The sequence below is a fragment of the Musa acuminata genome, chromosome BXJ3-1, assembly GCF_036884655.1.
Source record: "Musa acuminata AAA Group cultivar baxijiao chromosome BXJ3-1, Cavendish_Baxijiao_AAA, whole genome shotgun sequence".
NCBI lineage: Eukaryota > Viridiplantae > Streptophyta > Magnoliopsida > Zingiberales > Musaceae > Musa > Musa acuminata.
This window is the reverse complement of record NC_088349.1, coordinates 22,244,578-22,268,858: the sequence shown is the minus strand read 5'-3', so window position 1 is coordinate 22,268,858 and position 24,281 is coordinate 22,244,578. Positions and strand designations below refer to the sequence as shown.

Below are 24,281 nucleotides of genomic sequence, written 5' to 3'. Positions count from 1 at the left end.
ATGAGCTACAAGATTTAAGGAGCTATCGAAATAACAAAAATGAATAATATTAAGCAAGGAAACGAACTGTTGTACGTCAAAAAAGTAAGGTTTGGAGTCCCTATTGAGTCGCTTCGGTAGAATCGATACAGTTGGATGAGTTGGAGGGAGTCAGTATATAATTTGAGGCGTTGTGCTTGTCTAGATCCTTCTAATTGGGCACGAGTCTCGACCATGAGTGTTGATGAGGAATGGTAGAAAAAGTCACCCTCCAAAATAACTCGACCATCCATGTCCTTGAGAACGAATCGACCACCAGCAAGATCAATGTCCAAGTCAAACGTGACATCACATTTAAGCCTTAGGAAAGAGAAAACTTTCTTTGATGAATGGAAGCCGATGACCCCCTCGAGCACATCAACAAAACAATAGTCATTTGTGTCAGCGACAACACAAAGAAGCAATTATAAACACAATAACTAGCTGTGGTAACATATTATACATGATAATGGTAAGAAAGCAGCAACTTCACCGGAAGGTAAAAAATTATGACCAAGCAGAAGCTCGGAGACTCCAGATTGCCAATCTAAGGACATACACAGTGAAAATATGACTCCCTTCGAATATATATAATGGATAAAAATTAAGCTCAATGGCCGGACAAAAAAGGTTCCATGTAGGCAACCCTATATAGCTGGGACATCACAGCTTATTGTTGCTCATATAACCTAGAAAAATTACTGATACTGGAGACTTGCAGTTGCAACTTAACAATGAAATGAGATTTGATCGCATAGCAAGAGAGGCAGACATAAAATGTTAATTATTTTACAAATCAGAAAGAAGAAGGGATGTGAGAATATCTGCATGGCTTAATGATATGTACTCATTGCAAAGTTAAGCCCATTGAACTTTGCCAAAAATAAAATTGAAGCCCTATGACATTTCAAAGAAACGAGATGAAGCAAAAATAATATAATAATAATAATAATAATCCATTTAAATAATTGTGGATATGTCTACTAAGACTAATTATTAGCACCATACATCATATATTCTAAAAGGTGGGGATCATCAAAGGAAGGAAAAGATGTTGCAAGTAATCAAGAGACAATTAGTATGACATCTCAGTAAGCCCCTAAACTGCTTTAATCAGATAACAACTACACTCTAACAAGTAGACGCATCGTTAATACAGTTGTAGCAGGTAATAAGTCTACTAATCATCAAAATGGTTAAAACGTTTCGCCTTCATCAACTACAAAATCTTAATACAACAACAACAACAACCTGGCACGGCTAACAATGTCCAAGTCTTTACGAGAATTTTACATTGTAAAAGAGAGAATCTTGAAAAATATTAAACCCTTCTCACTGCTATGTTCTTAAATTCTTCACTTTGGAGTGAATGTATTTGAAGAGAAGCCCATCGGGCACGTTCCCATTCCCAGAGTCTTATGTTTTGCAGGATTTCACCTAATATCATCTTTCATTTCATTTCCACTCGTTTAGCTCGACGAGTACCTCAGCTTGCATATTGTCCACCTCAGCAGCAGGAGGGCAATCTAGCACAGCAATACCACCAAAACATATATAACGAAACTAATTAAATTTTGATTATAATCAATAAAAAAAATTTATTTAAAATAATTTTTTTTAAAAAAAATTAAAGATGAACTCTCATAATAACTTATTATAAACTTTTTGCTCTTATCTATAAATAGATAGGACCTCTAGATATTGGATTATAGTTTCTCTCTTAACCTCCTTTCTGAACCATTCCTCGGTTTCTATTATAGATTGACAACGATTTTGGATCTAAAGACGGTGTCCTTGTCGATCTCATAAAGATTTTTTTAAGATGACATCAAAAGGTGTCCTTGTCGATCTCATAAAGATTTTTTTTAGATAACATCAAAAGGTACGCATCATAAATACAGATATAATATTATTTGATTTTAATCTTAACATAAAAAATAGTTTTCACATGACATATAACATATAATCGTTTTTATGATTACAATTGGTATTAAGGCCTAGGTTATTGAGATCAAATACTTTACATCTATTATTTTCTGATTTACGATAATGATCCATATTTTTATCGATATGTACTTCTCTATTTTATTTTGTTATCTGTTTGCTGCTGTTGTAAATACGATCTCTAATCATCGCGAAATAACAATGGTCGTCGCTGGCCGTAATCTGCTGGCGGCAGCGGCTGCGCTGGGCGCTGGGCAGCGTGCTCGCCGCAACAACCGTGCGCACAGTCGGCAGCCACACAGGCAGCCGCGTGCACACACCAAGCGGCGACCGCTCCCAGGCGGTGGCCGGGCGCTGGCAACAGTCGCGCACAGGCGCGCACGCAGCCGCACGGGCGGCAGCGCGCACACGCGACGGCCGCGCGCGGGAAGGTGCTGCAGGAGGGGCCGCACAGTCGGCGGCCACCCGCAGTAGGGTTTCCTTTTTTTTGGCATATTTACAGTTTTACCTTGTTTTTATCAAATTACAGTTCTACCCTTTACAAATTTATTAATTCTAATTTATGTCTGTCAACATATTTACAATTTTACCCTTATGCAATTGAGAATTCTAATTTATATCCTCAACGATAAAATTGATAAATATGATTTATTATAATTATAATTATATTTTTAATTATTTGATTAGATTTAATTTAAAAAATTATAAATTACGGTTTACTTTTATAGTTTTCTTATATGACTTATTGATTATATTTTTACATATGATAAATAAAATCTAATTATTATTCTTGGATATTCATTTCGTTGTTCATATGTATATATTTAAAATTATAAAATAATATATATCTTCCACATAATTATGAAATAATTATGAAATAAAATCTAATCATATGATTTTTTTTACTGACTAATGTTCAATAATTATTATGATTGTTATTCTATTATTAAACTACTTAGTATAAATTAAATTAAAAAAATTTGATGAATATTATTTGTAACTTATAGCTTATAGCTACCAAAGTGGTTTGGAATGATGGACTTTTAGGATGTGAATTACAATAAAAATTTTATCATTTATATCTCCCTAAGTTTTATCTAACCTATAGCTACCAAAGTGGCCTAGAATGATGGGCTTTTGGGATGTGAATTATAATAAAAATTTTATCATTTATAGAACATTTTAAATTATATTTTATATTATTATATTTATCTTGTAACATCCAAAGTGATCTAGATAAATTACTTGTAAAATAAAAAAAAATTATTCCTAAATAATATTAAGAAAATAATTTCACAATGGCACACATAATTAGGAGATTTAAATAATTCCAAAGGAGAATCTATTTCAAATAATTATGTGATGAGTATGATGATACCATTTTAGATAACCTTGCAGTTTAGGAATGTATACCAAAATGTAATAATATTATTTCACAAGGAGATATTAGTCCTCTATAGATGATGTTGAGTGAACACTAGATATGTTAATATTTCACCCAAAGGTGAAATATAGATGTTATCAATAGTCATCATATTTTAAAAAACTCAAAGCATTAATATCATTTTATATTTTTGCAGTGGTACTTTCATCTAGACATTCTTATGCTTCTAGTGTCCCTATATTCTCTGGATCAAATTATTCAGAATGGTTAGAGCATATGCAATTTACATTGAGCGTATTATATCTTGACTTAGCATTGCTTATTGATAAGCCTGCAAACTTGACTGATTAAAGTATTATGTAACAAGTTAATGAAATAAAGGCTTGGGAAAGATATGATAGGCTTAGTTTAATGTACATAAGAATGACGATTACAAATAATATAAAGACTTCATTACTGCTTGCAATTAGCGTACGAAAATATTTAAAGATTATTGAAGATAAATTTAAATCTGTTGATAAGTACATACTAATGAAAGAACTGACTACGGCTCAGTTTGATAGCACTCGAGGAATTCAGGATCACATCCTCAATATGGCTGATAAAACTGTAAAACTTAAAACATTAGGTATGAATGTTAATGAGTTTATTCTTAACTCTTTCCTTCTCAATTTGGCCCATTCAAGATTCACTATAATACAAATAAGGATAAGTGAGACTTGAATGAGTTAACTAGTGTGTGTCTTCAAGAAGAATTGAGATTAAAGTATGAAAGCTCATATAATGTCATGACTGCTACTCAAAGAGTTCGTAACAAGAAAAGAAAATTGAAACATCATCCATCAAAGAAATTTGTCGTGTTTGGAAATGTTAAACAGATTAATGAAAAGAAAACTTTTACAATAAAATGTTTCTTTTATGGCAAGAAAGGACATGTGAAGAAGGATTGTGTTAAATGCAAAACTTGGTTCGAAAAGAAAGGTATTAACTTGACCTTCAAAACTTGGTTCGAAAAGAAATGTATTAACTTGACCTTTGTATGTTCCGAATCAAATATTACAAAAGTTCCTTCTAATATTTTGTGGATTGATTCTGGTATTATAACTCATTTTACCTATAATATGTAAGGATTTCTTTCAATCCAAAAACCAAAAGAATATGAAAGATTTATCATTAGGGGAAATCGTCTAAAAGCGAAAGTGATATCAGTGGGGACTTATCATCTACACTTAGAGATGGGTCGTATGATGGATTTTGTTGACACATATTATGTTCCTACTATTTCCAGAAATTTAATTTTTTTATCTAGAATTGATAAGTTAAAATATTATCTTTCTTTTAGTAATGGTAATCTCAGTATATTTTATGATTCAATAAATGTTGGCTCTAGAATTCTGTGTGATGGTTTGTACAGAATTAATTTAAATTTTGAGTTTACAAAAATATTATTGACTGATTGTTGGATTGAAACTAGTTTCAATAATGAAAGATATTTTATATTGTGACATAGACGATTGAGGCATATCTCTAAGGAAAAGATTAGTGAAGGATAATATTTTGGAATATTTAGATTTCACTGATTTTGATGTTTGTTTAGATTGCATTAAGGGAAAGCAAACTAAATATATAAAGAAATATGTCATAAGAAGTAAAGAACTCTTTGAAATTATTCATACTGATATCTGCGGACCACTCTATATTCCTTGTTTTAGTGGAGAAATGTATTTCATCACATTTATAAATGACATGTCTAGATATAACTATATTTATCTAATACTTGACAAGTCTTAAGCCGTTGATACTCTTGAAGTGTACATAAATAAGGTTGAGAGACAATTAGATAGAAAAGTTAAAATTATCAAATCTAATAGGGGTGGTGAATTTTATGGCAGATATGATGAATCCAATCAAAATATTGGTCCTTTTGCTATATTCCTAAAATAACGAGATATTTATGGTCAATATGCATTATCAAGTGTGTCATAGTAAAATGGTATTACTGAAAGGTAAAATTATACCCTTATGGATATGGTTAGGAGTATAATGAGTTATTTCTCTATACATGGGTCAATGTGGGGTGAAGCTCTTAGGATAGTTATTTACATCTTGAATAGGGTTCATAATAAATCGGTTCATCAACTCTATTTGAGTTATGGACTAGTAGGAAGTCTAGTATGAGACATTTATATATTTAGGGGTGTCCTACAGAGATAAGAGTATTCAATCCACATGAAAGGAAATTGGATCCAAGAACTATTTTTAGATATTTTATTGGTTATCCAAAAAATCAAAGGAATACAGATTCTAATGCCCTAATCATAGTATGAGGATGGTAGAATTTAGTAATGCAAGATTCCTAGAAAATGGTAAAATCAATGGGAGTAAACAAAATCTCAAAGGATCAATTTTGATATTAAGGAGATTCAGATTAATTCTCCCATATCATCTCCTATTCGAGAAATTGTTGTTCCTCAAATCAGTGAGAGCATTGACGAGGATGAACAATAAAATAACATCGATGAACTCTCACATGACGTTGATCTTGTAGAACAATCACAATTGGTAACTTTGAGAAGATCTTAAAAAAAAATATCATTTTTGATTATTATGTGCTATATCTACAAGAATCAGATTATGATATATGAATAAAAAGAGACATATTATCTCATTTTCACAAGCCATAGAAAGTAATGATTCTGAAAAATAGTATGATGTAATGAAAGAAGAGTTAAAATCAATGGTCTAAAATGGTATTTGGGAACTCGTTGAATTGCCCAATAATTATAAAAGAGTCGATTGTAAATGGGTCTTTAAGACAAAACGAAACTCAGTGGGTAATATCGAATGATATAAAGCCAAACTTGTGGCCAAAGATTTTTCTCAGAAAGAAGGCATCAACTACAACGAGACCTTTTTTTCATTTTCTAGAAAGGACTCGTTGAGAATCGTCATGGCCTTAGTAGCTCATTATGATCTTGAGTTATATTATATGAATGTGAAAATAATATTTCTGAATAGGGATCTATACGAGAAAATCTATATGGAACAACTTGAAGGATTTATAGAAAAAAGAAAAGAAAGTTGGGCTTATAAACTTAAGAAATTCATTTATAATATTAAACAAACTTCTAGACAATGATATATAAAGTTCATAATACCATTACTTCCTTCATATTTAACGAAAACATTATTGATCAATGCATATATCTAAAGGTAAGTAGGAGCAAGTTTATTATATTAGTCTTATATGTTGATGATATTTTACTTACGATCTTGGTTTATTGCACGAAACTAAAATATTTCTCAACAAGAACTTTAAGATGGTTGATATGAATGAGATAGCCTATGTTATTGTCATTAAGATATTCGGGGATAGATATCAAGAATCATTAGGTCTATCTCAGAAAGGATATATTAATTATATCTTGGAGAGATTTAATATGCAACTTTGCTCAACCAATGATATACCTATTACTAAAGATGAAAAATTTAACCAAAACCAATTTTTTAAAAATGACTTAAAAAAGAATCAAATAAAAAATATTTATTATGGGTGCGTAATTGGAAGTCTCTTATAGGCTCAAACCTATACAAGACCAAATATCAGTTTTGTAGTTGTAATGTTGGGTAGACATCAAAACAACCCAAGAATGGAATACTAGAATGGAATACTAGAAAGCTACAAAGAAAGTAATGAGATATCTATAGGGGACGAAAGACTATATGCTCACATACAAGAGATCGGATCAGCTTGAAATGACGGGATATTCAGATATTGATTTTGCAAATTGTCTCGACAATAGGAAGTCCACTTCAAGATTTGTATTCATGTTAGTTGATGGGGCAATTTTTTGGAAAAGTACAAAGCAATCACTTATTGCATCATCAACAATGAAGGCTGAATTTATGGCATGCTTTGAGGCCACAAATCAAGCTTTATAGTTGTGAAATTTTATCTCAGGACTTAGTATGGTTAACTCAATTGCTAGGGTCATTGAAGATATTTTGTGATAACACTACAATAGTTTTTTTTCTTTGAGAATGGCAAGTACTTTAGTGGTTCCAAGCATATCGAGATAAAGTAATTAGTGGTTAGAGAAAGAGTCCAGAAACAACAAGTGTCAATTGAGAACTTAAGCTCCACTATAATGGTTGCTAATCTATTTACCAAAACTTTACAGTGTAAAATATTTAAAGAACATATTCTTAGAATGGGGTTTGTGAGTAAGCCATAAAAAATATGGTGGTGCATACTTAGGTAGATGCTATTATTGACTTTTTGCTTAATTAAAATTATTTATTTCTACTATCCTCTTTATATTTATGTTTATGCATATTATAGTTTGTCCTGATAAGATAAATTACAATGGTCATTATGGACTATATTAGAAAAAACTAACAATGTTGTGGTACATAGAAGGACTCAATGTAGTATTATTGTATTTATTGGACTTATTTGCTTGTTTTTAAAATTCATGGCCATGTATAAAATGTTTTTCAAAATTCTTTGGAATCCAATTAGATAAAATTATTTTTAAATAAATTTTGTTTTATTTATTTGATTTTGAATATATTTTATATCTTATCAATTAATGAGTCAAATGGAAGAAGGTTAGATTTTACGATCCTTTATAATTGGATAAGAAATATAATGGAACTAATTAGATTATGATGACAGATATTATCCAATAGAAAAGAAGTCTATTTAAAGTAGGATTCCTTAGGGGATGCCCTTGATGGGAAGAACTCTCATAATAACTTATCCTAGACTCTCTACTCACGCTAAGGAGTAGATGATCGATGTTACGCATCTCGTAGAGGACTCGTAGAGGACGCAGTTGAGTGATTACAATTTCTCTCTCAACCCTCGTTGAACCATCAATCTCTCTTGTGAAAGGTTAGAAAGAGAGGAAAAGGAACGTATAGTTCTTCTTACAGATTGGCAACTATTTTGGATCTAAAAACGATGCCTTTATAGATCTCATAGAGATCCTTTTCAGATGACATCAAAAGGTACGCATCATAAAAATAAATCTAATATTATTTGATTTCAATCTTAACATAAAAGATTATTTTTGTATTTCATATATATAACTATTTTTATACTAACACTATGCCCATTAATCAAAAAATCAAAACTTTCTGAACTACGAAGATCTTCTAAACTTTTCAAGACAACAGAACATATATTGAAGGAGCAAGAAGCATCACATCAAACAAAAAATGAAGATACTGTAGACCATAGTTCCTAGAGAGATTTGCTGAATCCCACAATAACCTAAAAGATTCTATATGTTCCATGAAACTTATATCATGGTACTCACCAAGAATCATCCAATCAAAAGACTACGCTGCATCACTAAATCTTGTCCATCCTTCAGAAAGAAAAGAATCCAACAAGAAACCTCCTAATCTCTGCATCAAAGCAAGAAGCGGAAAGGCAACGAATGAAGACGATAAGAAAAGAAAATCAACCATAATACCACTGCACCATGCAAATCGAACTGCCCTTTGAAACCAATTTGATGCCCAACTCGATTTCCTCACAAGAAAAAAATGGTGAATGAATTGGAGATCACTAAATCAGGGTCTCACTCAAGCTCTCGATATCACCAAAATCGCACAAGAGGAGGGCAAGATGAACGCGGGTAGAGCTCACAACTTTCCCCTTCAGCCCACCGGAAAGAAGAAAAAAAAAAAAAAAGAAGAGAAAGAAACCCAAGAAACTCAAGGAAGATGAGAAAGGTTCTACCTTGTAGGGATCGAACTTTGTGTCGGTCCCAATCGTGGTCGGGTTCTTCTCCATCGGTATCGATCGATGGAGATGAGAAGCTCATGGGCACAATAGCGGCGTGGGAAATTGCAACCCGAGGGGTGGGTACGAACGACACAGAAGACCACGAGGCATACTTGATGGACGGTTGTGATTTTGCGGGCCGGCTCGTTTGGCTGTCGTGTGCAGAAACGTGAAGCATCGATGGTGAGGTGGGCTGGTTGTATTCTTACGTGCAGAACGGGGGAACATAAATTGAGTTCTAAGCTTGAGGGTTACGAAAGACAAGCTTTGTTATAGTTGTATGCATAAAATCTGTAATATGTTATAAGAAATATAAAAATATTTTTTTATATTATAATTAAAATTAAATAATATTAGATCTGATTTTACGATGTACATCTTTTGATGTCATCTGAAAAGGATCTCTATATGATTTGCAAGGGCACCATCTTTAGATCCAAAACTGTTGTCAATCTACAAGGAGAACTAGATCATTCTTTTCTCTTCCTATCCTTTCACAGGATTACTTAGATTAATGGTTTAGGGAGGGTTGAGATAGAAATTGTAATCCCTCAACTACATCCTCTATAAGATACAAGATACGTAACATCGATCATCCAGTCCTTATAAGTTCTGTCTATTTATAGGCGAGAGCAAAGGGTCTAGGATAAGTTATTAGGAGAGTTTCTCCCATCATTAACGTATAGGATACTTTAAATATGAACTTCTTTTCTATTGGCCAATATCTATCATTAAAATCTAATTAGTTTAATTATATATCTTATCCAATTATAAAGGGTCACAAAATCTAACATTCTCCCACTTGGCTCATTAATTGATAAGATATAAAAGATATTTAAAATCAAAATAAATAAAATAAAAATTTGTTTGAAAATAATTTTACCTAATTAGATTCTAAAAGAATTTTGAAAAGAATTTTATACTTGACCATAAATTTAAAAAATAAGTCAATAAGTCCAATAAACATAATAATACTATATTAAATCCAACTATCAATGTGAGTCATAGCAGTTATATATCATCAGTGTCATACTCCCTTCTATGTATCACAATATTGTTAGTTTTTCCTAATATAATCCAAAATGACCACGGTAATTTATCTTGTTAAGACAATCATATTATTACATTCAACTATAATATGCATAAACATAAATGTAAACAAGATAGAAAAAATAAATAACTTTAATTAAGTAAAAAAATATCAATAATAGCATCCATCTAAATATGCATCACCATATCTTTTATGGCTTACTCACAAGTCCCATTCTAATAACATGTTCTTTAAATATTTTATACTGTAAAGTTTTAGTAAATTGATCAGCAATCATCAAAGTGGTGCTTAGGTTCTCAATTGACACATGTTGTTCCTAGACTCTTTCTCTAACCACAAAGTACTTTATCTCGATGTGCTTGGAACCACTAGAGTACTTGTCATTCTTAGAGAAGAAAATTGATGCGGTATTATCATAAAATATCTTCAGCAGCCTAATAATTGAGTTAACCACATCAAGTCCTGAGATAAAATTTTATAGCCATAAAGCTTGATTTGTGGCCTCATGCCACAAATTCAACCTTCATTGTTGATGATACGATAAGCAATTGTTTTGTACTTTTTCAAAAAATAGCCCCACTAGCTAACATGAATATAAATCCTGAAGTGGACTTCCTACTATCGAGGCAATTTGTAAAATCGGTATATGAATATCCCATCCCTTCAAGCTAATATGATCTCGTATATGTGAGCATATAATCTTCCGTCCCCTACAAATATCTCATTACTTTCTTTGTAGCTTTCAAATATTCCATTCCTAGGTTGCTTTGCTATCTTCCCATCATTACAACTACAAAACTGATATTTGGTCTTGTACAGGTTTGAGCATAGAAGAGACTTTTAACTGTGCATCCATAAGGAATATTCTTCATTTGATTCTTTTCTAAGTCATTTTTTAGGTATTGGTTTTGGCTAAATTTTTTATTTTTAGTAATAGGTATATCATTGGCTGAGAAAAGTTACATATTAAATCTCTCCAAAATACGATTAATATATTCTTTCTGAGACAATTCTAATAATCCTTGAGATCTGTCCTTGAATATCTCAATACTAATAATATAGGCTATCTCATTCATATTATCCATCTTAAAGTTCTTGTTGAGAAATATTTTGGTTTTATACAATAAACCAAGATCACTATTGGCAAGTAAAATATCATCCATATATAAGACTAATATAATAAACTTGTTCTCACTTATCTTCAAATATATGTACTGATCAACTATGTTTTTCTTAAATCCGAAGAAAGTAATGGTATGATGAAACTTTATATATCATTGTCTAGAAGCTTGTTTAAGGTCATAAATAGATTTCTTAAGTTTACAAGTCTAACTTTATTTTTCCTTTTCTATGAATCCTTCAAGTTGTGCCGTATAGATTTCCTCATCTGGATCCCTATTCAAAAATGTTGTTTTCACATCTATCTGACGTAACTTAAGATCATAATGAGTTACTAATGTCATGACGATTCTCAACGAGCCCTTTCTAGAAATGGGAGAAAAAGTCTCGTTGTAGTCGATGTCTTCTTTCTAAGAAAAATTTTTCGCCACAAGTCTAGCTTTATATCATTCGATATTATCCGATAAGTCACGTTTTGTCTTAAAGACCCATTTACAATCGACTCTTTTATAATCATTTGGTAATTAAACGAGTTCCAAAATATCATTCTAGACCATTGATTGTAACTCTTTTTTCATTGCATCATACTATTTTTTAGAATCGTTACTTTCTATGACTTAGGAAAACAATAAAGGGTCTCTTTTTATTCCTATATCATAATATGATTCTTATAGATATACTACATAATCATCATAGATGGTATGTTTCTTTCTCCTATGAGATCTTTTCAAAGCTATCAATTGTGATTGTTCTACAAGATCATCAACGGCGACATCAACGTCATGTGAGAGTTCATCGATTTTATTTTATTGTTCACCCTCATCAACTCTCTTATTAATTTGATGAACAATAATTTATAGAATATGAGATGATATGAGAGAATTAACCCGAATCTCCTCAATATCAAAATTAATCCTTCGAGATTTTTCATTTTCACTGATTTCGTCATTTTCTAGAAATCTTGTATTACCAGATTCTACTATACTCGTACTATAATTAGGGTAATAAAATCTGTATCCCTTGGATTTTCTGGATAACCAATAAAATATCCAGAAATAGTTCTTGGATCCAATTTCCTTTCATATGAATTGAATACTCTTATCTCTGTAGAACACCCCCAAATATGTAAATGTCTCAGACTAGGCTTCCTACTAGTCCATAACTCAAATGGAGTTTATGGAACTGATTTATTAGGAACCCTGTTCAAGATGTATATAGCTGTCCTAAGAACTTCACCTCATATTGATTTAAGTATAGTGGAATAACTCATCATGCTCCTAACCATATCCATAAGACTACAATTTCGCCTTTCAGCAATACTATTCTGTTGTGACACACTTGGTAATGCATATTGACCATAAATATCCCATTATTCTACGAATATAGCAAAATGACCAATATTCTGATCGGATTCATCATATCTGCTATAAAATTCACCACCCTACCAGATCTAACAATTTTAACTTTTCTATCTAATTATCTCTCGACCTCATTTATGTACACTTCAAGAGTATCAACGACTTGAGACTTTTCATATATTAGATAAATATAGTCATATCTGGACAGGTCATCTATAAATGTGATGAAATATCTTTCTCCACTAAAATAAGGAATATAGAGTGGTCTGCAGATATCAGTTTGAATAATCTCAAGGAGTTCTTTACTTCTTGTGCCATTTTTCTTTACATGTTTAGTTTGCTTTCCCTTAATGCAATCTATACAAATATCAAAATCAGTGAAGTTTAAATGTTCCAAAATATTATCCTTCATTAATCTTTTAATTTTTTTCTTAGCGATATGCCACAATCGTCTATACCATAGTATATAATATCTTTTATTATTGAAACTATGTTTCAATCCAAGATTACAAGGCCAATAATGTCTTTGCAAATTTAAGATTCAAATTAATTCTATACAAACCATCACATATAATTCCAAAACTAATTTTTATTAAATCATAAAATATATTGAGTTTGTCACTACTAAAAGAAATACAATATCCTAACTCATCAATTCTAGATAAAGAAACTAAATTTCTAGAAATAGTAGAAACATAACATGTGTCAACAAGATCCATCAGATGACCCGTCTCTAGGCATAAACGATAAGTTCCCATTGATATGACTTTCGCTTTAAGACAATTTTTCATAATGATGAATCTTTTATGTTCTTTTAGTTTTCAGATTTAAAGAAATTCAAGCATATTCTTGGTAACATGAGTTGAAGCACCAGAATCAATCCACCAAGTATTAGATGGAACTTATGTAATGTTTGATTCGAAACATACAAAAATCGAGTTTATACCTTTCTTTTCGAACCAAGTCTTGCGTTTAATATAGTCTTTCTTCACATGTTCTTTTTTGCCACAAAAAAATACTTTATTATAGAAGCTTTCTTTTCATTAGTATGTTTAACATTTCCAAACTCGGTAAATTTATTTGATGGATGATGTTTTAATTTTCTTTTCTTGTTACCATCTCCTTGAGTAGTAGTCATGACATTATATGAATTTTCCTGCTTTATTATCAATTCTTCCTTAACGCACATACTAATTAACTCATTCAAGTCTCACTTATCCCTATTTGTATCATAGTGAATCTTGAATTAGTCAAATTAAGAAGGAAGAGAGTTAAGAATGAACTACATGAGGAAAGACTCATTGACATTCATGTCTAATACTTTAAGTTTTGCAGCTTTACCAGCCATATTGAGGATGTGATCCTGAATTCCTCGAGTGTCATCATACTGAGCCATATTCAGTTCTTTCATTAGTGTGTCAGCCAATGACTTATAAGTAGATTTAAATCTGTCTTCAATAATATTTAAATATTCCTATGCGCTAGTTGCAATTGATAATGAAGTCTTTATATTATTTATAATCGTCATTCTTATGAGTATTAAACTAAGCCTATCGGATCTTTCCCAAGCCTTTATTTCATTAACTTGTTCCACAATACTTTCATCAGTCAAGTCTGTGGGTCTTTCAACAAGCAATACTAAGTCAAGATCTAATACGCCCAGTGTGAATTGCACATTGTTCTAACCATTCTGAATAATTTGATCCAAAGAGTATAGGGACACTAGAAGCATAAGAATGTATGGATGGAAGTATCACTGCAAAATATAAAATAATATTAATTCTTTGAGTTTCCAAAATTTGATGAACTATTGATATCATCTATATTTCATCTTTGGATGAAATATTGACATATCTAGTATTCAATCAAAATTATTTATGGAGGACTGATATCATCCTTATAGAATAACGTTGTTACCTTTATGTATACAACCCTAAACTACATGGATATCCAAAATAGTATCATCCTACCCCATCACATAATTTTTTGAAGTAGATTCTCCTTTGAAATTATCTAAATCTCCTAATTATGTGTCATTGTGAATATTATTTCCTTGATGTCATTTAGAACTAATTCCTTAATATAATTTTATAAGTTATTGGTCTAGATCACTTTGATGGCTACAAGTCCAATATAATAATATAAAATATAGTTTAAAATCTCCTATAAATGACAAGAGTTTTATTATAATTCACATCCCAAAAATCTATCATCTCAGGCCACTTTAGCAACTACTAATCAGATAAAACTTAGGAAGATAAATTATAAATAACATTCATTAAATTTCTTCAATTTAATTTATACTAAGTAGTTCAATAATAGAATAATAACCATAATAATTATTGAACATTAATCAGCAAAAAAAAACTCATATGATAATCATGATAACATATAAATCATATCTTTATGTGAAAGATAAATATTATTTCATAATTTCAAATATATATGTGAATAACCAAATAAATATTCATGAACAATAATTGGATTTTATTTATCATATATAAAAATATAATCAATAAGTCATATGAGAAAACTATAAAAGTAATTCATAATTTATATTTTTTAAATTAAATCCAATCAAATAATAAAAATATAATCATGATCAAATTTAATCATAATTTTAATAAATCATATATATTAATTTTATAATTAAGGATATAAATTAGAATTCTCAATTTCATAAGGATAAAACTGTAAATATGTTGATAGGACATAAATTGGAATTACCACATTTGTAAATTGCAAAACTATAATTTGACAAAACCTAGCCTCAAGGGCAAAATTGTAAGTATATCAAAAACCCTAATCGTCATCGCCTGCGCGGTTGTCGTCGGTGCAATCGTCACCTATGCATGACTACTGCCACCATGGTGCTGCTTGTGCCCGTGTGCGGCTGTCGTTGCCTACACACGGTTGGCCGCTGTTCCTGCCCATGCATGGCCACCGCTTAGGCACGGCCTACCCGCGTGCGACCGTCGCCTGTGTGCGGTTGTTGCTTAGATGTGGCTCCTGCTCGTGCACAGCCACCGCCTGGGTGTGGCCTGTGCCCACATGCGGTCGCTACATGGGTGTAGCCTGTGCCCTCGCGCGATCACCACATAGGCGACTGTCTGCCCTCGTGCGGTCGTTGCATGGTCCTACCTACGTGCAGCCATCGGATGGGCGCGAGTTTTACCCACGTGCGGCCACCGTATGGATGTGGTGCTGCCCTTGTGCATTGATACTACTACGGCACACACGTTGCCTTATAGCTACTGCCGCTAGCAGATCTGCTGGCTGTACGCAGCAAGGCCGACGGTGGTGCTACCATGGCTACTTCACGAAAATTGAACATCGTGTTATAAGAAATCTAAAATCGCCCGCAAGCAGGCGGCAAGACATAATAGATATGAATACAAATCGATAAAATATATATCATTCAAATATCATAAACAAAAATAATAGATCTAATATATTTGATCTCAAGAACCTACGCTCTGACGCCAACTATAAGCATAAAATTTTTAATATGCTATATGAACTGTGGAAATAATCTTTTATACCAAGATTGAAATCAAATAATGTTAGATCTGGTTTTACGATGCGTACCTTTTGATGCCATTTGAAAAGGATCTCGATGTGATCTGTAAGGGCACTGTCTTTAGATCCAAAACCATTGTCAATCTACAAGGAGAACTAGATCATTCTCCTCTCTTCCTATCCTATAATATCCTCCATTTCTAAAATTTATGTAAGGACCTATTTGTAAATCGAAGGACCTATATGTAAATATAAAAATTTTAAGGACTAAACTATTAAGTTGCAAAAAAGAGAAAAAAAAAGGAAAGGGTGGCAGTTTTATCCCACCGCCTCCCACGCCCAGTAAGAGAGAAGCTATGGGGCATTGGGGGGAAGAAGAGAAGTAGAGAAGAAGGGAAGAAGAGGAGAAGATGAGAAGAAGAAGAGGGAGAAGAAAGGGAAGAAGAAGAAAAGAGGAGAGTGGCTACGGCAAGGGCTACAGCGAGGAGGTGCTAGTCATAAGTGCCCAGCAAGCCAATCACGTGAGTGATGGCACGTGTGACTTGATACAGAATCTTTTTGCTTATTATATTTTGGCGTATATCACTTTATAACTATTGCATAAATGCATATGTATTGTGATGTCCTTGGATTTGTGCAATGGGAATCGGATCGTGATGAGATCACGATAATGAGATCGATTCACCTTTAAACACATATCCTAAATAATCCCGGTCATAGGTTACTCGAGAGGGACATCGTGATAACCGGATAGACTGGTGTGCTGTATACCCGTCCATATGATGGATGCAGCTGGTCTCATAGCTGCTCGTGTAGGGACACTAGGGATACAGTACAGGTGCTCATTGGAGAATGAGTTCACTGATTGATCCGCTTACGGAATGCTGGATGGTTGATGATGCCTTATTGTCAGACAACGATTCCGTAGTCCTAGTGGTGTATCTGGTTCTTAGACTTGAGACACCAAGGATGTCCTGTATGAGTGCTCCACTCTTTGATACCAGACTTATAGGTTTGGCTGTTCCCAGATCTAGTACAGCTGGTCATTGGGAGTGGTAGTCGACCTTACGAGGGCTATTGAGTGTCGATAGAGGATCATCCACTCTCGGTATCATGAGAGGAATATCCCATGTGTTCTTGCTCAGACAAATCCCTGGCCAGGGTCATTCGGGTTGAGAGAGAAAGAGTTCTCCGGGAGAATCCGATTAGAGCGAGACTCGAGTAGAAACCGTATGGGTCTGACAGCACCATGCTCGATATACGGTCTCTGGGATATTAGATGGATGAGGGACTATAGGTACATGGTAACTGAGGACAGACAGGTCCAATGGATTGGATTCCCCTGTATCGTCTGGGGACTACGGCGTAGTGGCCTAGTACTTCCGTAGTCGATGAGTCGAGTGAATTATTACAGAGATAATAATTCACTGAGTTAGAAGGAGTTCTGACAGGTATGACTCACGGCCAGCTCGATATTGGGCCTAGAGGGTCACACACATATGGTAGGCATTGCGATGAGTAGAGGTTCGGATATGAGATATCCGACGGAGCCCTTGTCTTATTGGATGCAGATCCAATACCCACTAGGGAAAGGACCCATTAGGGTTTTGACACGGGATCTCTATAAATAGGAGGGATTCACAGCCTCATAGGCTAGAGTCTTTGCTTGCCCTTCCTATTCTCCTCTCCCTCTCCACCTCAGAGTAGGCCTGGAGTTTTGAGGAGCGTCGTCGCAACCCTGCTGTGTGGATCACCGCTAGAGAGGAGGACGCTTGACCTCCTTCACCCTCTCCTAAGGATCTGCAAGGAAACAGGGATATACGATCTCCCTAGGTAACACAATCTCTATACGCAGTTTTGTGTTTTTGCGGATTTTGCGCACCAATCTTCGCACGACGATGAACATCTTTTTGGGAATCGGGGATTTTTGTTTTCTTGTTCTTCCGTTGCGCATATGATGTCGCCCCCCTATGATTTCCCAACAGTGGTATCAGAGCCAGGTTGTTCGTGCGAATGATTGGTTTTTGAACTGCGTGTGTTGTGTTTAGGAAGAATATTGACGTCAAAATCGTTGACGCAAAAGCAAGGAAGGGCAGCAACAGTTGCTGCCCTCGATCTGCATGCCTGCAGCCAGCCGCAGCCGCAGCCAGGCAGCACAGCGCCGGCGCATGCGCAAGCGCTGTGCCTGCAGCAGCCGGCCGGCGGTCTGCTTGCAGCAGGCTTGCGGCCGGCGGGGCTGGCAGCCCGCTCGGTAGAAGCGCCTGCGGCCACTGAGCCCGCGGGCAGAGGCGCCGCGGGGCAGCAGCGCGGGCTGAGGCACCGCAGGGCAGCGGCGCCTGTGGCCGCTGCTCCCACGGGCAAAAACCCCGCAGGGGCGGCCGCCAGCGAGGCAGCACCACCTGCGGGCGCTGACTCGCGGGCAGAACCGCCCGCGGAGGCGGCGGCGCCCGAAGAGGGCGCCCACCCGCAGCGGCATCGCCGCCAGCGGGCGTGCCGCCTGCAGGCGAGGGCAGTGCCCTCGCCCCGCCGCACAGGCCGCCGCCGGCAGGGTGGCGGCGGCGGCAGCAGCGAAAAGGGGAAAGGGTATTAGGGTTTTCTACGCAAAAGACAGTTTTGCCCCTCGGAATTTGAGAAATTCCAGTTTCTGTCTTTTGTCCAAATTACGAAAATACCCTTAGGAATTGAGAAATTCCCTATATATCCCTGATTTCAGAAAATATTAATTAATTAAAAGGTTTAGTTGATTATTATTTTTATTATTATCTAGTAGTCCTACATGATGATGATTATTTATACATGTGATGTATGATGAGTGGACGGATGATCATGGACCGTGTGATGTGTGTACTTGTGATTATTATTATTGAGGTCTGCGAACCTCCATTATATTTCTCGTTTATTGTCGGGCCTGCGTGCCTATGATTAAGTTGTAATCACATGAGGAGGCGCAGCGGGAGCGTGGAAGCCATAGCGGGACCCACGAGACGGACGATCGTGATGCATGGAGATGCATCAAGATGTCGACGGAACCAACGAGGACGAGATGGACGATCACAAGGCATGGAGATGCACCGTTGCACACATAGATCTTGATGTGAGTGATTAGGCCTACTGGCTCGGGCCTAATCATATTAGGTTGTGGTCCATGATCATCTGGTGTGATTGCTTATACACATACTAGATATGTATATATATTTGCATGCGATGTAGATATATATTAAATATGTATATGTGTGACATGTCATATTAGGAGACCAAATCATAGAAACATCTCTTGATAATATTAAGTCGGTAAACGTGAGGCAATTAGATTGACCCACGTGGCCTTCCATCGTTATGAGTAGGAACCGAATCCCGGTGTAGGTTGAGTTGGTCGAGTCCCTCGAGACTCACCTATATCGCGATTCGCTATCTTGCTTACGACATAGAGATGTCACCGGTGACCTGAGGGCATGATATGCTTGGTCGAGTCCCTCGAGGGTATATCATCAAATCAGACTCATCTTGTAACGAAGGTGTTGACTTAACTGAGCATCATGGTTGGTCGAGTCCCTCGAGGCCATGGTGATTCGGAGGCCGAACAGGACGGGAATCACAAGGAGTTGTGATCGGCAAGAGTTGTCTACCTTTTAGGCTTAGTGTGATTGGTCGAGTCCCTCGAGGTTACACTAAGACGCTGATTGGATCCTGATCCCCACTAGAAGTCTGCCGGAGACTTCCGTTTCACGTGCTGAGGGTGTCGCGTGACTCGTTAGTAAAATAGTGGGAGCATATTAAGATAGAAGTCCATATCTTGATAGTTTATTTCTTGCAAAATCTGCATGTTATTCATTTTTGCTACATCTTTATTTTCAGAAAATGTCGCTTTCAAATCCCTTACGTGGCATACTTGATGTCAACCGCCTCACTGGTCCAAATTATACGGATTGGCTCCGTAACTTGAGAATTGTTCTCACAGCGGAGAAAATCGTGTACGTCCTTGATACAGTGATGCCTACGCCCGAAGAAGGGGCAAGCGAGGATGAGATCGCTCGCTACGTGAAGTACATTGATGACTCCACTCTTGCTCAGTGCTATATGTTGGGCTCTATGACTCCAGAGTTACAGAGACAACATGAAAAGATGGATGCCAGATCCATTCTCCTACATGTCCGTAAATTGTTTGAGGAACAGGGAAGGACTCAACGATATGAGATATCCAAGAGCCTTTTCCGCGCTAGGATGACTGAGGGGACACCGGTTCAGAACCATGTCCTAAAGATGATTGAGTGGATAGAGAAACTCACAGGTCTAGGAATGGTCCTAGAGGATAACTTGTGTGTGGACATTGTGCTTCAGTCCCTACTAGATTCCTTTTCACAGTTCATAATGAACTTTAATATGAACAAGCTTGAGGTGACTCTCCCAGAGCTCCTCAATATGTTGAGGGAGGCAGAGAGTACTATTAAGAAAGAGAAGCCAGTTCTCTACACTGGTGAGACCAGAAAGAAAAGGAAAGCAGAAAGGTCCCTTAAGAAGGGAAAGGGCAAGGGCAAACAAGGTAAAGCAAAGGTTGCTAAGAAAGACCCAACAAAGGACAAAGGCCAGTGCTTCCACTGTGGTAAAGATGGGCACTGGAAGAGAAACTGCAAAGAGTACCTTGTAGAAAGGGCGAAACAAAAGCTTGATGAAGCTTCAGGTACATTCATGATCAGTCTCCATTTGTCAGACTCTTATGATAACACATGGGTATTAGATACCGGTAGTGCTTATCATATATGCAATTCGTTGCAGGTTCTGGCAAGGCCTAGGAGACTAGAGAGAGGCGAGATGGACCTCAAGATGGGTAATGGAGCAAAAGTTGCTGTATTAGCTGTTGGCGAGGTCGCCCTACATCTGCCTAGTGGAGCTTTTATTGCATTAGATGCATGTTATTTTGTTCCTTCTATTATCAAAAACATTATCTCCATTTCATGTTTAACAGTTAGTGGATATAAATTTGTTTTTGAGAACAATGGTTGTTCGATATTATTAGATGATAAGATCATCACGAAAGGAACATTGCATAATGGTTTATTTATGTTAGACACCACTCCACATATCATGAATATAAATGTGTCCAAAAGGAAACGAGATGAGTTGAACAGTGCATACTTGTGGCATTGTAGGCTAGGTCACATCCATGAAAGAAGGATTCAAAAGTTGCTAAATGATGGATATCTAGATCCATTCGACTATGTGTCATATGCAACTTGTGAGCCTTGCATTCGTGGAAAACTGACCAACTCTCCATTTAGTGGAACTGGAGAGAGAGCCACTGAGTTGTTGGAACTCATACATAGTGATGTATGTGGACCCATGTCAACTCATGCCATTGGAGGTTACTCCTACTTCATTACATTTACTGATGATTTCTCAAGGTATGGATATGTGTACTTAATGAAGTACAAGTCCGAGGCCTTTGAGAAATTCAGAGAGTATAAGAATGAGGTGGAGAACCAGACTGGAAAGAGTATCAAAACTCTTCGATCAGATCGAGGAGGTGAGTACTTAAGTACAGAGTTTATTCACTTCCTCAAGGACCATGGGATATTATCCCAATGGACACCTCCTTATACACCTCAGCTCAATGGTGTCTCTGAAAGGAGAAATCGTACATTATTAGATATGGTACGGTCCATGATGAGTTTCGCTGACCTACCCATCTCATTCTGGGGATATGCCCTAGAAACCACAGCTTACCTTCTGAACAGAGTTCCAACTAAGTCGGTGGTGTCTACACCATATGAGATATGGAAAGGGAAGAAGCCTGATCTTAAAGTAGTTAAGATTTGGGGCTGCTCTGCCCATGTTAAAAGACACAACCCCGATAAGTTAGAATCAAGGACAGGGCGATGTAAATTTGTGGGATACCCCAAGGAAACTTGTGGGTATTACTTCTATCATCTCGAGGACCAAAAGGTCTTTGTAGCTAAGAGAGCAGTGTTCCTTAAGAAGGAACACATTCTTGGCGGAGACAGTGGGAGAATGATAGAGTTGAGCGAAGTTAGGGAACCAAGCTCAAGCACCACTCTACAGCCCGAGTCTGTTCAGGTATCTAATACACAAGTTTCAACTTTACGCAGGTCTGATAGAGTATCCCATCCTCCTGAGAGATATGTGGGACATATTAGAGCAGAGGATGTAGAGGATATTGATCCTCAGACCTACGAGGAGGCTATTATGAGTATAGACTCCGGGAAGTGGAAAGAAGCCATGAATTCTGAGATGGATTCTATGTACTCCAATAAGGTTTGGAACCTAGTTGATGCACCCGAAGGTATTGTACCCATCGGTTGCAAGTGGATCTTTAAGAAAAAGATCGGAGTAGATGGAAAGGTAGAGACCTATAAAGCAAGGCTAGTGGCTAAGGGGTATCGTCAAAGGCAAGGTGTTGACTACGACGAAACTTTCTCACCCGTAGCAATGCTAAAATCCATCAGAATTCTATTGGCTATTGCAGCACACTATGATTATGAGATCTGGCAGATGGATGTGAAAACCGCATTCCTCAACGGGAACCTGGAGGAGGAGGTGTATATGATGCAACCTGAGGGATTCGTGTCCAAGAACTGCCCAGATAAGGTGTGTAGGTTGCTTAGATCCATTTATGGACTAAAGCAAGCTTCCCGAAGTTGGAACATAAGATTTGATGAGGCAATCAGATCTTATGACTTCGTTAAGAACGAAGATGAGCCTTGTGTATACAGAAAGGTAAGTGGGAGCGCTATTAGCTTTTTGGTGTTATATGTGGATGACATCCTCATCATTGGGAATGACATAGGAATGCTATCCACAATAAAGGCTTGGTTATCTAGACACTTCTCCATGAAAGACTTAGGAGAAGCATCTTATATCTTGGGGATTAGAATCTATAGAGATAGATCCAAAAGGATGCTTGGCTTGTCCCAGTCCAGGTACATAGAAACTATTGTCAAAAGGTTTGGCATGGAAAATTCCAAAAGAGGTCTCATACCGATGAGACATGGGATATCGCTTTCTACGAGTATGTCCCCAAAAGACTCCAGAAGAAAGGGCGAACATGGATATGATACCTTATGCCTCAGCAATAGGGTCTATCATGTATGCCATGCTATGTACTAGGCCTGATATAGCGCATGCTCTGAGTGTCACGAGCAGGTATCAGGCGGATCCAGGCTTGGAGCACTGGAAAGCAGTAAAGTGTATCCTTAAGTACTTGAGAAGGACTAAGGATCTTTTACTAGTATATGGAGGTAATAGCCTTAAGGTTGAAGGCTACACTGACTCAAGTTTTCAGTCTGATGTCGATGATAGCAAGTCGAATTCAGGGTATGTGTACACCTTGAATGGAGGAGCAGTGTGCTGGAAGAGTTCCAAGCAAGATACCACTGCTGACTCGACCACAGAGGCGGAGTACATTGCTGCATCAGATGCAGCAAAGGAGGGAGTCTGGTTGAAGAAGTTCATCACAGATTTGGGAGTCGTGCCGGATAGTGAGGAGCCGATTTCCCTATATTGCGACAACAACGGGGCAATTGCTCAAGCAAAGGAACCTAGGTCTCATCAGAAATCTAAGCATATTCTGAGGAGGTTCCACCTTATCAGAGAGATCGTGACCCGAGGAGATGTAGCAGTGGAAAGAGTTCCATCCGAAGATAACATTGCAGATCCACTAACAAAGCCATTGTCTCAGATTGTCTTTGAGCGTCACAGGGGTCTGATGGGGATCAGACACATAGGTGATTGGCTTTAGGTCAAATGGGAGATTGCTAGTCATAAGTGCCCAGCAAGCCAATCACGTGAGTGATGGCACGTGTGACTTGATACAGAATCTTTTTGCTTATTATATTTTGGCGTATATCACTTTATAACTATTGCATAAATGCATATGTATTGTGATGTCCTTGGATTTGTGCAATGGGAATCGGATCGTGATGAGATCACGATAATGAGATCGATTCACCTTTAAACACATATCCTAAATAATCCCGGTCATAGGTTACTCGAGAGGGACATCGTGATAACCGGATAGACTGGTGTGCTGTATACCCGTCCATATGATGGATGCAGCTGGTCTCATAGCTGCTCGTG

At 36.4% G+C, this 24,281-nt stretch overlaps 1 long non-coding RNA gene across 2 annotated transcripts; it reads right to left on the bottom strand.

Moving 5' to 3' along the window:
- Positions 1–393: 393 nt before the first annotated feature.
- Positions 394–9,363, bottom strand: LOC135628455 (uncharacterized). 2 transcript variants are annotated; one of them, XR_010492867.1, is made up of 3 exons: positions 9,099–9,357; positions 8,671–8,761; positions 394–1,544 (listed from the first exon to the last, which is right to left on the bottom strand). It is a non-coding gene; the product is annotated as an uncharacterized LOC135628455 (long non-coding RNA). The 2 variants fall into 2 exon arrangements; XR_010492866.1 differs by lacking the exon at positions 394–1,544 and having other exon boundaries at positions 8,486–8,761; positions 9,099–9,363.
- Positions 9,364–24,281: the final 14,918 nt, after the last annotated feature.